Below are 13,728 nucleotides of genomic sequence, written 5' to 3' on the forward strand. Positions count from 1 at the left end.
AACTACTGGCATCATCCTACTTTGAATAAAGTCCTGATCAACTAGCCTTACCAAGACCCTTCCCCAGTTTACATGGCTGGAAAGAGAGCTGCAACTTCACTGGTAACACAAAACCGCATGTATAGAATCAGTAAAATCTGCAAAAATAAATAAATAATTTGCCCTCTTCCTGGTTTCTTATCTTCTTTTTTTTGCATATTTGTAATACATATTTCAGATCATCAAACAAATTTTAATAATAGACAAAGATGACCTGAGTAATTGCAAAGTGCAGTTTTTGAATGATGATTTCATTTCTTGGAGGAAAAAGCTCTTTCCAGACCTTCCTGGCCCTGTGTGAAAAAGTAATTGTCACCTTGTTAAATCGAGAATTTACTGAGATTAACCATGTTTTTCGGAAGGCCGAGTCATTTTCATTACATCTCTCAAAAACATCTTGATGATCCCACAAGACTTTTAGGAAAATTTTCTAACGTCTGATCTGACAAAAGCTGAATTTTTTTGAAAGGTTTGCAACCGGTTACTTCGGGCATAAAACTAACACAGCATTTCATAAAAAGATTACACAAACAGTCAAACATGGTGGCGTTAGTGTGATGGTCTAGGACATGGATGGCATGCTGTAACTGATGGAACCATGAATCCTGCTCTCTACCAGAAAACTCAGGAGAACTTTTGACCTGAAGTCCTTGAGTTACACAGCAGGACAATAATCTGAAAAACACCAGCAAGTCCACCTCTGAATGGGTTAAAAAGTTTCTCATTCAGTTTTCTTACCCTTTTCTTTACTTCTCTTCCTTATAACGCAATGTTTTTTTGTAGGTCGGCAGTTCACAGCCTCACTTTATAGTGCAAGGACCCTACATAATTAGAGAGAGAACCCCAGTGATCCCTAAGGAAGCACTTGGCAAAAGTGGTGAGGAAGAAATCCCTTTTAGCAGGAAGAAACCTCCAACATGAAGGTGTAGGAATAAATTAATATATAAATAAATAAAAATAAATATATTGTGAGTGAAAAAAGGCCAGTGGAGAAGGAGCGCTCAGTGCATCGTGGAAAGTCTCGTCTTCCAACCTATAGAGGTCTGTGCAACTATAATTTCCCCCTTATAAAATGTAATATGAGCTTAAAATCCCATTGGGCAAACTCATCTGAGTGCTGACTAATGATGTACTGTTACTGACAGCTCCAGAGTAGCTACCAGATGGAGCACAACGTCACATTATTTTGTAAAAAAGATACTGTAAATATTCATGCTGAATTCCCAACTCCAGAAATGTGTTAATGTTAATAAGTCAAAGATTCCACGTAAACAAAGAAACAAACTAACACTTATATTTTTATTTTCTTATTTTGTGCTTTTAGTCCCAGTCATTTAAACCAACCTTGTCAGATACAACAAACATATAATATGAACTTCAAATCTTGACGGTAAAACAGGCGATTGAAGGCACTTTTGGAGTGAAGTGGCAAGAACTCTCAGACACTTCTAAAAACTCAGTTGCCTCTTTTATCAAAGAGATGCAGAAAACACGACATCCCATCATACCCCCGCCTTCCTCTCCTCACCCCTGCTTCTCATCATTAGCGCCAGCGCTTAGCAGAAACTCCAGAGAGACACGTCTCTGTGTCTGATGCAGCGCTGAGGCAACATGATTAAAGACCGAGCTGGGCCACAAGATAAGACCAGTCACACTGGAGCAAAGGCTTCCAAGCAAGCCTCTGTCATTCCACCTTCACTTATGCCACAGCTACACATTTAAAAGAGTCAACCGTTCACGGAGACATAAGAAGAAATGGAGACATTTGTAAGGTTTTGGAAAATGCATTGAGGGTGTAAAAGAGAAATAGATGCGAGGTAGAAATGAAGGAAATTTGTTTTCATGTGACTTGCTCCCCGGGCCCGTCATGTGGAGGAAGTGTTGGAACAAACAGGCAGAGTTGAGTTGTGGTCACTTAATCTATCTGACCTTGTTTGCTTCATCACCCTTTCAAATCTGTTTCTCAAGTGATCTTTGGTGTGAAAAATAACCACCTGAACTACAAAGTCCAGGGAAAAAAGAAGGACAAGAAGAAGTAGTATTAATGGAAGCATATGTTTATCATTGCTGAGGCAGTTAGATTGAAAAAACAAAACAAAAAACAATCTGTACGAATTATGATGAACAAAAGGGCGATGACCAGATTGTCAGAGAGAAAGAATTAATAGCTGGTGAATTAATCCTTCTTTTAAATGAAAGAATCTGTGTTATCTCCATATTTGTGCACTTTCTGGCAGGAGCAGGTAATATAGCTGTGTTCACTACATTGCTCATTTAGCATCATGACGGCCATCATCCTGGTCTCGTGGCAAAATGAAATAGTCAATAAAATGCAATCTGTTTGTGTACATTTCTTTCATTGCAGTCAGCAGTATTCTGACACTGATAGATTTTGATTAGAGGAATGTTTCATGTCTGCACCGCACATGTTACACAGACTCCTCTGAGCGGACGCCTCGCCGTGGGGATCGTGGCCAAAAACAATACGACTTCAATTCCAGAAAGTTGGAATGCTGTGTAACATAAACAAAAACAGAATGATTTGGAGATCTCACAAACCCATATTTTATCCACAATAGAACAGAGAAAACATATTGAATGTTTAAACTAAGACATTTTAATATTTCTTGAAAAAAATATTCACTCATTTTAAATTTAATGGCTGCAACAGGTCGGAAAAAAATGGGACAACAAAAGGCTGGGAATACTTTAAATATGTCATTAGCTACAGCATAGGGTATCATAAAAAATCTGGAGAAGTCTCTGTGTGCAAGGGGCAAGGCTGAAAATCAATACTGAATGACTGATCTTTGAGGACTCGGACACAATTCTGTCATGGAAATCACTGCAATCACTTTAAAGGCCAGCATCTCAGGTGGTAAGAGGGTACACGGCACATCTGGAAAGGCATCATATATGCTGAAAAGTCTATACAGGTTTTAGAGCAATATATGCTTCCATCCATCATGTTTTTCTCAGGCATATTTTAGCAATACAATGCTACACCGCCTACAAAATCTATTACTGCAGCATGGCTTTGTATTTAAAAGTGCTAAACTGGTCTGCCTGCAGTCCACATCTTTTACCAAACTGAAAACATCTGGCACACCATGAAACAAAAAATAAGACAAAGAAGACCCAAGACTGACTCAGGCAAGAATGGGACAACATTGCTCTCCCAGAAATCCAGCAGCTAGTTTTCTCAGTTCCCAGACATTTACGCATTGTTGCTAAAAAACAAAACAAAAGAGGGGATGCCACAGTTAAAAAAAACCAAAACAGCAACAACTAGCTGGTGAACAGAGAGCATTTTTCCATTCAGTAGTTCGCACACAGAACTCAAGTAGACCCACAATGAGTGATAGTGTAGTTCTGTAACTGTTGGATGTGTGATTAAGTAACTTTTTACTCCTAACAAGTTTGTTTTCCCCAGACTGTGATACTGTTGGTTTAAACTTTCTTCTTTACATCTTTTACTTGAACTCTCTTTCCTCATGTGATGGACTAAGGCTGAATGTTTTTCCCCAGAAAGGCTTCTTTCATGCTAATAGCTTAAGGAAAAGAAAACGGGTTGACTAAAACAAATGCACCCATTCACAAAGCTTGGAGTCAATGGCCCGACTGTTTGAATAGGACAGTTAGATCAGTTATCTGAAAATATGAATGTGAAGTGAATGTGATCAATTTCCTTTATTAATCAGGGTTTTCAAATCTTCTGCGTTAACAATAACTTTGCATTTGTTTTATTTAAACGACATTTCAATGAAGCTCAGTAGCTAATTTACTGTTCACCGTGCACTACTAACATACAAAACTTTCTGCTAAAAAAAAACATTTGGAAACTGCTACAAGACACTTCCCCTGAGCAGGTGCACGACACATAAGCCTATGGCCCAGGCCAAGAACGCTTCAGCCTTAGCACAGGGAAATGTGTCACAGCCTCACCAGTGGTTGGAGGCCTTGGCGTGGACTACAGTCGTGTCCTTGGGGTAGATATGGCGAGAAAGTGGCACAACATCAAAAGACAAAAAGCAAATCTGTCTTTGTCCTTCACGGCTGCCAGGGATTAAAAGGTTGTCCTTTGAACAGTTGGACTCGCAAGGACTTACACAGCAGCACTGCTTCTGTTCCCATTCCTCAACGCCAAGACTGTGAGGACGAGTCCATGCCAGTCCTGCTTTTTGACCTGGTATCCGCTCAAAGAATGAATTTCCTCCTCAGTGCACCACAATGCACCGGGAAGCAAGGGCCAGGGCGCGCGCCTGCTGTGATGTTAATTTAATGACGAGCTGCTGTTCAGATGGCAGGTCCAAACAGCTGAATAAAGCAATTGTTGTCTTTTTGCTCCATTTTGTAAAGACTGGGGGGGGGGCCCTCCACCTCAAGGGGTGCTCTCTCCTGTTTGGTGCCCAGAAGGGAGCAGCTCTTCTGGGTACCAAACAGTAGATCCTCTGTAAGTACACTGGAGTACAGTACTGCAAAGAAAATAAAAAGTTCCCCTCCTCTTCACTGCTTGTTTATTGAAAGAGGCTCATTTGGATTTTTTCCATCTCCCCCCACAATAAGACTTTACCCTAATTAGTTAATTAATCTTAAGTGAAATTCCACCAAGCCAACTGCTGAAATGTGGCATAACAAACAACATTCAGATAATCAGACAGATTTAAGCTAGCTTGCAATCTAGTTGTAAATAATTATGAGAAACAGCAACATTATAGGTTAGAGATTTGACCAACAGTACTATTTACATAGTAAGTTATTTTCATGACTTTGTTAAAGGGTTAAAAGGTTGCAACCAATTCCTTTAATGAGTAATGCATAACTTTCTAACACAGTAGATATCCATTTTCATGTTATAAACAATTAACCCATCAATTGTCTCTTCGGTGTCTGGTGTTAATTGCAAAGCAAAGTGTTAATTGGTAAAAAGTAATTACAGCTACTCCACATGGGCTTCAGAGACAGTCTTGCCAAAGTTTTAAGAATTCACTGAATTTCATGAAAAGCTAATTTATTGTCACGGTGACACAAAAACACAAATGTCAATGGTAGTAGAGGAATATACAGAGATTAATTTACTAAAAACCATTTGTCAGAATTACTTATTGTGATCAGATTAGACATGTAATCTTCCCATCTCTGGAAAACCGACAATGACCCAGCTAAACATTAGCTGCTTAAGAGGTAACATTATGCTTGAAAAAAAAAATCACACTTTTCCCTTTGATAAACAGTTTTATTACAGTCTCACATCATATTAGAGTTTATTCTCTTACTGTCCCAATGCAGCAATGTTAGATGCACTTCAAAGAAAGTTTCAGGAACGTGGGCTAACAGCAGCTAACATAATCTTACAGCAGCTAACATCATCTTACAGCAGCTAACATAGGCTAACAGCACTCACCAATAGAAAAGTTAAGGATATCCTCAACAATTCACCTTAGTGTCACTATCATCAGACAAAAGCAACTTTCTTTGACTCATACTGGACTCCATTTACAAAATTTTACAGCTTCCTTCAGAGTAAATAGATGTGGACTGACAGCATAGTCTTGTTACAGATGAATGGCAGCTAGAGTTGTCTGTCCTATAATAGCCACGTTAGCTAGGATTATGGACTTGAATTGAGAGACATAAGAAAACAGAACTCAGTTTAATGCAATCTGCCATCTACTCACTCTATTAGTGAGATTTTCACACCACCAAGAGTTACTTTACACTACCATAATGAAAAACTCCCTTGCAGTTAAATAGTACATTTTGCTTATACTGTCAAAAGGGAGTGTAGCCTACTGTACACTTACCCTAAATATACTGAATTTAACTAGCTACATAGTGACTTGATATTTGTTGCATTTCCTGCACAAAATAACCAGCAACAAGCTTTTTAATACCCCTCTGAGTGACTTGATGACTTTAGCTTTAGCTTAAAGCTAAAGGGGCTTTGAAGCTGTAGGACAGGGATCCTTCTTATTCCTCTTCTCCCTCATAAAGTCTATTCACCAATGGTGTTAAGTTTCCTTAAAGGCTGGCAGACACTTCTTATCAGCCTGGCACAAAATATGAATACTTAACTGTAACTTAGCATTCAACAATCATATCCAAAGAGGACCACCTGTGGCTCCATCATGCTGGCGAAATGCTAACTTGGAGGCTTAGAAAGGTTTTAAAATAACGCTGTCATAAACGGTCAATAGTTTTTTTTTTCACAACCCTAACAACCACAAAGCTTTGTCTTATGAACACTTGTACTGCATCTTTAAAACACCAGTGAATAGGAAAGTTGTGTCCAAAGGTACATCTTTGTAACATCATGACTCAGCTAATTATGATAGAAAACAACTCTGATTTAACAGAAAACACACATTTGTGCTGTTTTATTCACCCCTGGCAGATGGTGCTGACTAGCCTTCCGCTTTGGTGGTGTAAAAGGGTGTAACATTCAGCACCTTAACTCACACGTATTGGATATGAACACTGAGGGAGGATAGAAAAGGTCAAGTTCAACCAAGTGCGTGCATGCGGGTGGTTGGGTGTGGGGTGTGGAGCGGGCAGCTTAGAGAGGGGAGGGGTGCTGTCACATTAAATTACCTAGTGTGCTTTTGTGCCGCTGACATCCTCAGTGACTCTCATCTTGTGATATATTTAGTCACGCTTAAGTCTCAATAAATGGCTTTCTCAGCGACACGCATGTATTTCAGCACGAACTCGGCCGGCACAGAGAGGAGAGGACAGGAACAAAAATGATGACACCGATAATAAAGAAAACCATTTATATTTCTGCCACTTGACTAACAGTCTTGCCCAGAGGCGAGGACAAGATTGCACCGGTGCTGTGGTCTGTGGTAAATAATAAATCGCCTTTAATTTTTGGCTTTGTTTCCAAACTTTCTTGCAGGCATTAATTGTTACCAGGAAACGGTCGCAGAAGCTTTCGGAACTGTTTCGCATTTGGTTGCGTTCACAGTGTCTGTGTCACTTTGATGTTAGAGTAATTTGCATGGAAGCTTGTACCAATTTGACAAATCTTTCTTAAAGTTGCATTCAAGAACACTCAGATGATTGAGAGCTACTGCAAAGCAGGACTTTTCCTGTCTAGATCCAATTTATTTCACAGCTTGCTTGTCACAGCACTAATGTTTACTATTTATCTCCATGGTTTGACGGGATGATTTTTTTTTTTAGCAGACACTTAAATTGAGCACTACCCAAAAGAGTAATGTAAATAAATTTAGCATTTCGTGGAGCACTGCCAGGATTGAACTTCTATTTTGTTTATTCTGATGCAGGCTTACTGAGTTTGATCCTCCAAAACTGTGAACAGCAAATCTTTTTTTTAAAGAAAAGAAGTGCTAACCAAAGTGTTCCCCTGATTATTTTGGGCAGAGCATCAGTAATACAGCTGTTCCCTGGAATCCTGGCAACAGTCACAAGATTTAATGTTTTAATAGGATTCAAAACACATGTCCCATTGGAAATGTTTTCGAGATTCTTCTTGTGAGAGACAGACGATGCTGACAGTCATTAGAAAAATTATTCTGTCATAACGCCACCCTTTCAGTTGTACATCATCAACAATAAAACAAATATTTCTTACATAAAATGCAAGTGCAGTTCACTTCCAAAGAAAAAGATTCAAGAAGATTCCTGCAGTGAATTAGTCTGTACCACAAACAGCCAAGTACTGCGTGGTACCTCTGGAGCTAAAAATGCAGAGAAAACTGCAGTTCCTCTGGTGGCCACTAGTCGTTTCTTGGTTTCATCAAATAGTTTCCATCACTGTGCTTTAGTTTGGTTACAGTCCGCCCTTTTATTATCTATTACTTCGACTTATTTAGCAGATCCGTGTCTGTGGATCCGTGGACTCAAACGGTTTCGTTGTAGCTTGCTAACCAGGGGTTGACAGCCATAGATAGTGACATAGCCACCGCCTGGATTATCCAACTTTCAGACACTTAGAATGATCAAAATTTATGAAACGGACTTAATGTTTTGTTGAATATAAAGACAAATGAGTGAGCCCATGAATCTGATCAGGAAAGAACTTTTTTTAGGATGTAGGATTTTGTAACTACAGGTGCTGCCTTTTGGTGGCTATTACAAAAATACAGTGACCTTCTTGGCTTCAGCACCTTTTCTGAAAAGAAAAAAAAAAGTTAAAACAACTTGTTGTGATTTTGTTTTACTACTCTAAGTCGCTGGAGCTGAGCACATTAAACCGTCTGTTAAGCACAGGAGCTCGCAGCGGTTATGCAAGAGTGCCGGACTCGGCTAATCCTTTTATGGAGGAGAGAGGAGCCTGCAGGGTAGAGCTTTCTCATCATTGAGACAAAGCAGCCAGGCAGATGTCTCAGCTGTGCATCCGCCGCCATACACAAAAATCCTCTTGCATACACAACATCCACCCACAAAGTCACATAGACATATGGTCCATGTGGAAAAAAGTGATGAGTGCTTTGTGTTATTAATAGCAGCTCTGATTCGCGCCTCTTATTCTTTGAATCTGCCAAGGCCTCAAACCTTATAACTAAATCCAAAAATACTTCACCTCTAACAAAAAGGTTTGGATAATCTATCCGTATGCAGCAATACCACAGGCCTTGTACACAGGGGAAACCGCCATCATGGAGACTGTACGTCATGGCCGCCGAGACTCTGTGCTCCACTAAAAAGTTCCCTCTCTCTGAAAGAGTGTAAAAAATGCATTTTTAGACAATTAAATGCCTTTCCACATACAAAAGAGACAAGCAGAAACTTATGAGGTCACTCTGAGCGAGTTAATTGCTCTGCATTGTGAGCGCCAAGGCTGCCAAGCACGGAGCACAATGCAATCTCTGTGGCTGTGATAATAGGTTTGCTCTCCGAGTCAGAAGTTGTGGAAGTGCTCATATTAGAGAGCTGTTGAAAGTTCAGGAGTGTAGCACTACATGGAAGTAATCACGCAGAAGAGCTTGGGTGGGTGGGGGTGTCCATTCCCCCTCAGCTGCTGCGGCCTTTGAGGATCTCATTGTTAGCGCTGTTAGTGGGAGGCATGGAGGGCTCTGTTGCCATGTGTCGGCCTCACTCCTTGTCAGGGCCTCAACGCTATGGCAGCAAAGTGGGGGAAAGCTGAGTGTGTTTGTGTGTGTGAGTCTGAGTGGAAATGTTGTGAAAGGATCTGAAAGGGTCAGGGTACATTAAGTTTGGGGAGAGGCTTTGGGGCATTTTCAGTGATTTCTGTACAGTATGTGAGACCACCCACAGAAGCCTTTTCACCTAGAAGAACTCAGTGACCCGTACCTGAACTCGTCCTGGGTCCTTTTGTTTCTACTGTTCCTTGCCGGCTGCAAAGACAAGTCCTGCCTGCTAAACTTCAGCACCCTTCAGGGGTGAGACCAATACAAGTTCTGGGTACTTTCATTGCTTGCGATTTTCCAAAAGGATGTGTCATCATATTTAAATATTAGCAGCCTCTCTGTGGTTGTGTAAAAATAAGCCAATCACATGGCAGCATGTAGAGATGTTCAAGACAACCTTAGCACCAGAATGGGAAAGAAAGGAGATTTAAGCTAATTGTTGGTGCGAGGCGAGCTACTCTTAAATATTCCAGAAGCTTCTGATCTCCTGGGATTTTCCCACACAACCATCTTTAGAGTTCACAGAGAAGGGTTTGAAAAAGAGCAAATGTCCAGTGAGCAGAAGTTCTCTGGGCAAAAATGCCAGGCTGATGCCAGATGTCAGAGGAAAATGGCCAGACTCAGCCAACTACTCATCACAATCAAGGTATGCATGTGAGCAGGTGCTAGTGAAGCACATCGGGTTGATCAGATAACCCATATGACATAAAGGTAATGCAAGGCCAGGGATTGAAGATGTGGAACAGCATCTCTGAGCGCCTCTCAAAGCCTGAAGCAGATGGGCTGCAAAGTGACACCAGGCACAAAGGGGGTCAAACTTACTACTAGCAAGGAGTAACTAATGAAGTGACCAGTGTATACTTTTGCTCTAATCTATCATATGAGCTAACACCAAATTGGACGTCCATGCAGGAGCAGCAAATATTTTTATCCAGTCAGTGGATTTGTACTTAAATCCACTGATCTTAACATGTTGCATTTTAGGGTCTAACAGTTTCTTTTTTTTGTATTCTTCAGAGTTCATTGGATACCTGGCAGCATTGTGTAAAATGAATTCTGCCAGGTGACAATAATAAATAAAATAATAAAATAAAAATGGTCATTTGATCTCCGTAACAAAGAAATAAAGTATTCCTGTTGCTATTTTCTGCTTCTTGAATTCCTGCTCCTCTCAATTTAATGGTAACCTGAATGTTTGGCTTTTTAAATTTCAATCACTTAGGATTCTGTGTAATACGAGTTTCCAAACAACTGAGTACACCAGTATGAATCTTGTCAAATACAGACATCAATCTTGCAAGAGTTTATTGTTTAACCTAAAATGTCTTTTCTCAGTAAAAGTGAGGCTCAAAGTCTAACACCTACTTCCTACTACATCCATCCTGCAAATTAACACAACACAGATAAATCAAAAGACATAAAACTTGACTTCATCTGTGAGGCTGCATAATAATTGTCCTTATAAACTCAACACAAGTGACCCCGGGATGCTGGTGGACAGGGTGAGGTCGCCCTCTGCAGGATTTTAGGAGAACTGACAGTTTCATGATGGAATTCTTAAACTTTCCCCTTGTGCTAATAATCATGCTAATACGTCCTTAGAAAGACATTGTTATCTTGACAGATGCAATTTAAAACTGCTTTCTTACTCACTGTATAAAAGCACGCTGAAAGTCAGTGGAGACCTTCAGCCCTATTAACATATCATTTTCCCAGCACTTCCCAGAAGAGCATGGCAGTGGATTATAAAGATTCAATTAGCTACACAGTGCGACCTGGACGGGATAATAGAAGGGTAAATTAGCCAGTTTAAAAATAATTTAATTATTTAAGTTAATTTGTTGGCTAAAATCTAAAACAGCCTATTATGAGCTTCTTAGCTGCTGGATCTTTCAAAGAATCAGAGCATGACTCCCACCTGATCCACTCAGAAGTACATTACAAATGAGCTGAACCCATCTTTACTTTAAGGAAGCCATGCAATTTTTCCTTTTTTCTTCATACCATCAAAATGTAAACATTTTAAGCACTCACTGCCACAGCCTGCCACATTTAATATACGTAATTTTTCCAGCATTTTTTAACCCTCAGAACTTTTGTACAGGAGACCGTCACATGGAAGTGGACACAATTTAAAACCAAAGCATTGCTCTCAAAGCAAAACATTTCTTTAGCCAACTTTAAGCTTAAAAAAAAAAAAGCAGCAAAATTGCTGCAATTTAAAGTCACTGAGTAACAGCAACGAGCACAGCTACTCTGGGTGTTTGATGTGTTTCCTGATAATTCAGTGGAGAAAACTTTAAAATGTGCATTGTGTGTAAATGTTAATACCATGTAGGATAGACGCCCTGTGAGAATAAGTCACAGCATTTGAAAGGTCTAACTTTTCAACCTTACTTCGATATCAGGCTCATCACATGCAGGTCAGGTTTTAGTACTTGAATTTAGCTTTTTGCCTAATGGAGAAACAATTATGTTTACATATTCTGGATAATAGTTTGGACATTTCAGTGTGATGGAAAGAACATATGTAGAGACTTTTCTGTTTGAGGTGCACTGTGCACTCTGATAGCGTTAAGTTCTTCGTCCACGTATATTCTCTTTCATAACGGGTCAGGAATACGTAAAAGGTAAAACTTCTCCTGCCTTTTTAAGATGCTGTGCAAAAAAAGGTCAGCTGATCTTACATAGGAAGATCCTGCTTTAGTTAGTGGTGTTTAAAGTGCTTCACTGAAATAGACTGAAAAGTTCCTGCAGCACAGTCAGCAGCTGCAACAATCCTGGTTTACACGGTGTAGGTACAAAACCTGCAACAGCTTCTCCTCCTCCAACACCGAGCTGCCCTGGTTATCCCTCATAGGTCAGTAACATCAGTTCAAATGTGTGTGAACATAAAGATCATATAGGCATGCAAACTAATGCAGATGGGCTGTATTTGATTAAGGCGAGCTTTGATTCCAGGCAGTGTTTATATAGAAATAAACAACTCCAGAGCACTGAGGAGCAACTGGCTGACTTGATTTGTTCAGCCAACTCAAAGGCAAACTGGGGGAGTTTGTAATTTTTGCTGTAGAAATCATTCTTCTTGGTCTTTTTTGTTTTACTTCTTACGGTGCAATACAGGTGATAACATATTTAGAGCGCGGGCTGTAAAGAAGTACTGCATTTTATGAACTTTCATAATATTTCCCACCAATAAAACTGCAAACCAGAGACTGAAAGATGAGATGAAAGTGTGGAAAAAAAATAAATCACTCAACACAATAAAGATCTCTGTAGGCTACAAATGTCATTTTTATTATTACTTTAAATAATGTCTAAATAAAGGGACTAAAGACATGCTCATGTGACTTCTTCCATTATCAAAAATATGGTGTGGGGTGATGTTTGCAGCAGAAATCTATCCAGGGAGGAAAGCGTGCATCACAATGCGAGACTGTGGTGGAGTCCACCGAACTTTAAAATGAGTCCCACCATCACCACGGACGGTGTCGGCTGTCAGAAATCGGGGGCAGTGATTTTATTGAAAACAAATGTGACACTCAGAAAAGAAAAGATGTTTTTGTTTCAAATAAATGGAAAGACCTGGATACATTTCTACTCCCCTCCCCCACCACCCATGTTTAACTACAGAAATTAAAAAGCAAAAGACATAAAGGAACACACAAAGGGGGCAAAAACAGCTATTTTAGAATCGACTCCCTTTGGTAAAAACGGTAATAAATGGTCTTGCATTTATCTTTTTCATATACATACTAACTTTAGCCATTTATCACTAAAGTCCACAGTAAGCTTGGAAAGTATTACTAGCACAACAACACAGATCTGTCATAAAAAAGTCTGAGACTATATACACAGTGTATTTACAACATGAGGGCATGAGCAAGATGTGCATGTGTGTGTTTGTGTGTTCGTATTTGAGTGTGTTAAAGCTGGTGTATTGGCGGAGGGCATCTTAAAAAGGTTGACTTCCAGGGCGGCGAGGATTGTGTGTGTTAATAGAACTATATATAATATATATACACAACACATACACTGGAATACATGTCAGTATCTGACATTCACGAGCTATACAATTTTACAGTCTGAGACCAAACAGTGTTGTGAGGCCCTTTTTTTTTCTTTTTTTAAAACATTAGATGTAACAGTGCTTTTTTCTAAGTTAACCCGACAACGCGGTTTGGAGCTCAGGCACCGTTTCTAATAGTGCTGCCATGTGTTTTGGAAAAGAAACTGTAACCCTCTTTCAGTCTGCTTGATGAGACATGATTGTGATTTGGCCGTAACACAGGAATGTCTGAACCAGATCTCTCAGACTTTACCGAGCTCCCCCCAAACCTTCAATCTGGGAAACAAAATTTCTGAACAGTTTCCCCCTTTTTTTCTAAATAAGTGCACTTGTCCATCATATTGTTCTCAGTGAATACTACAGAATAACACTTTCATAAATAAATCCCTGTGTATTTGATTTTGATGGAACTCGATTACTTGGATGGCTTCAGACTGTCTAAGGCTTGAATTGAAGCTCAGCCGTGATAAAGTTTAAAAAAAAAAAAAAAAAAAAAAAAAAAAA

This window comes from Haplochromis burtoni, unplaced genomic scaffold (assembly GCF_018398535.1).
Source record: "Haplochromis burtoni strain Fernald_Lab_line unplaced genomic scaffold, NCSU_Asbu1 Contig_145, whole genome shotgun sequence".
Taxonomy (NCBI): Eukaryota; Metazoa; Chordata; class Actinopteri; order Cichliformes; family Cichlidae; genus Haplochromis; species Haplochromis burtoni.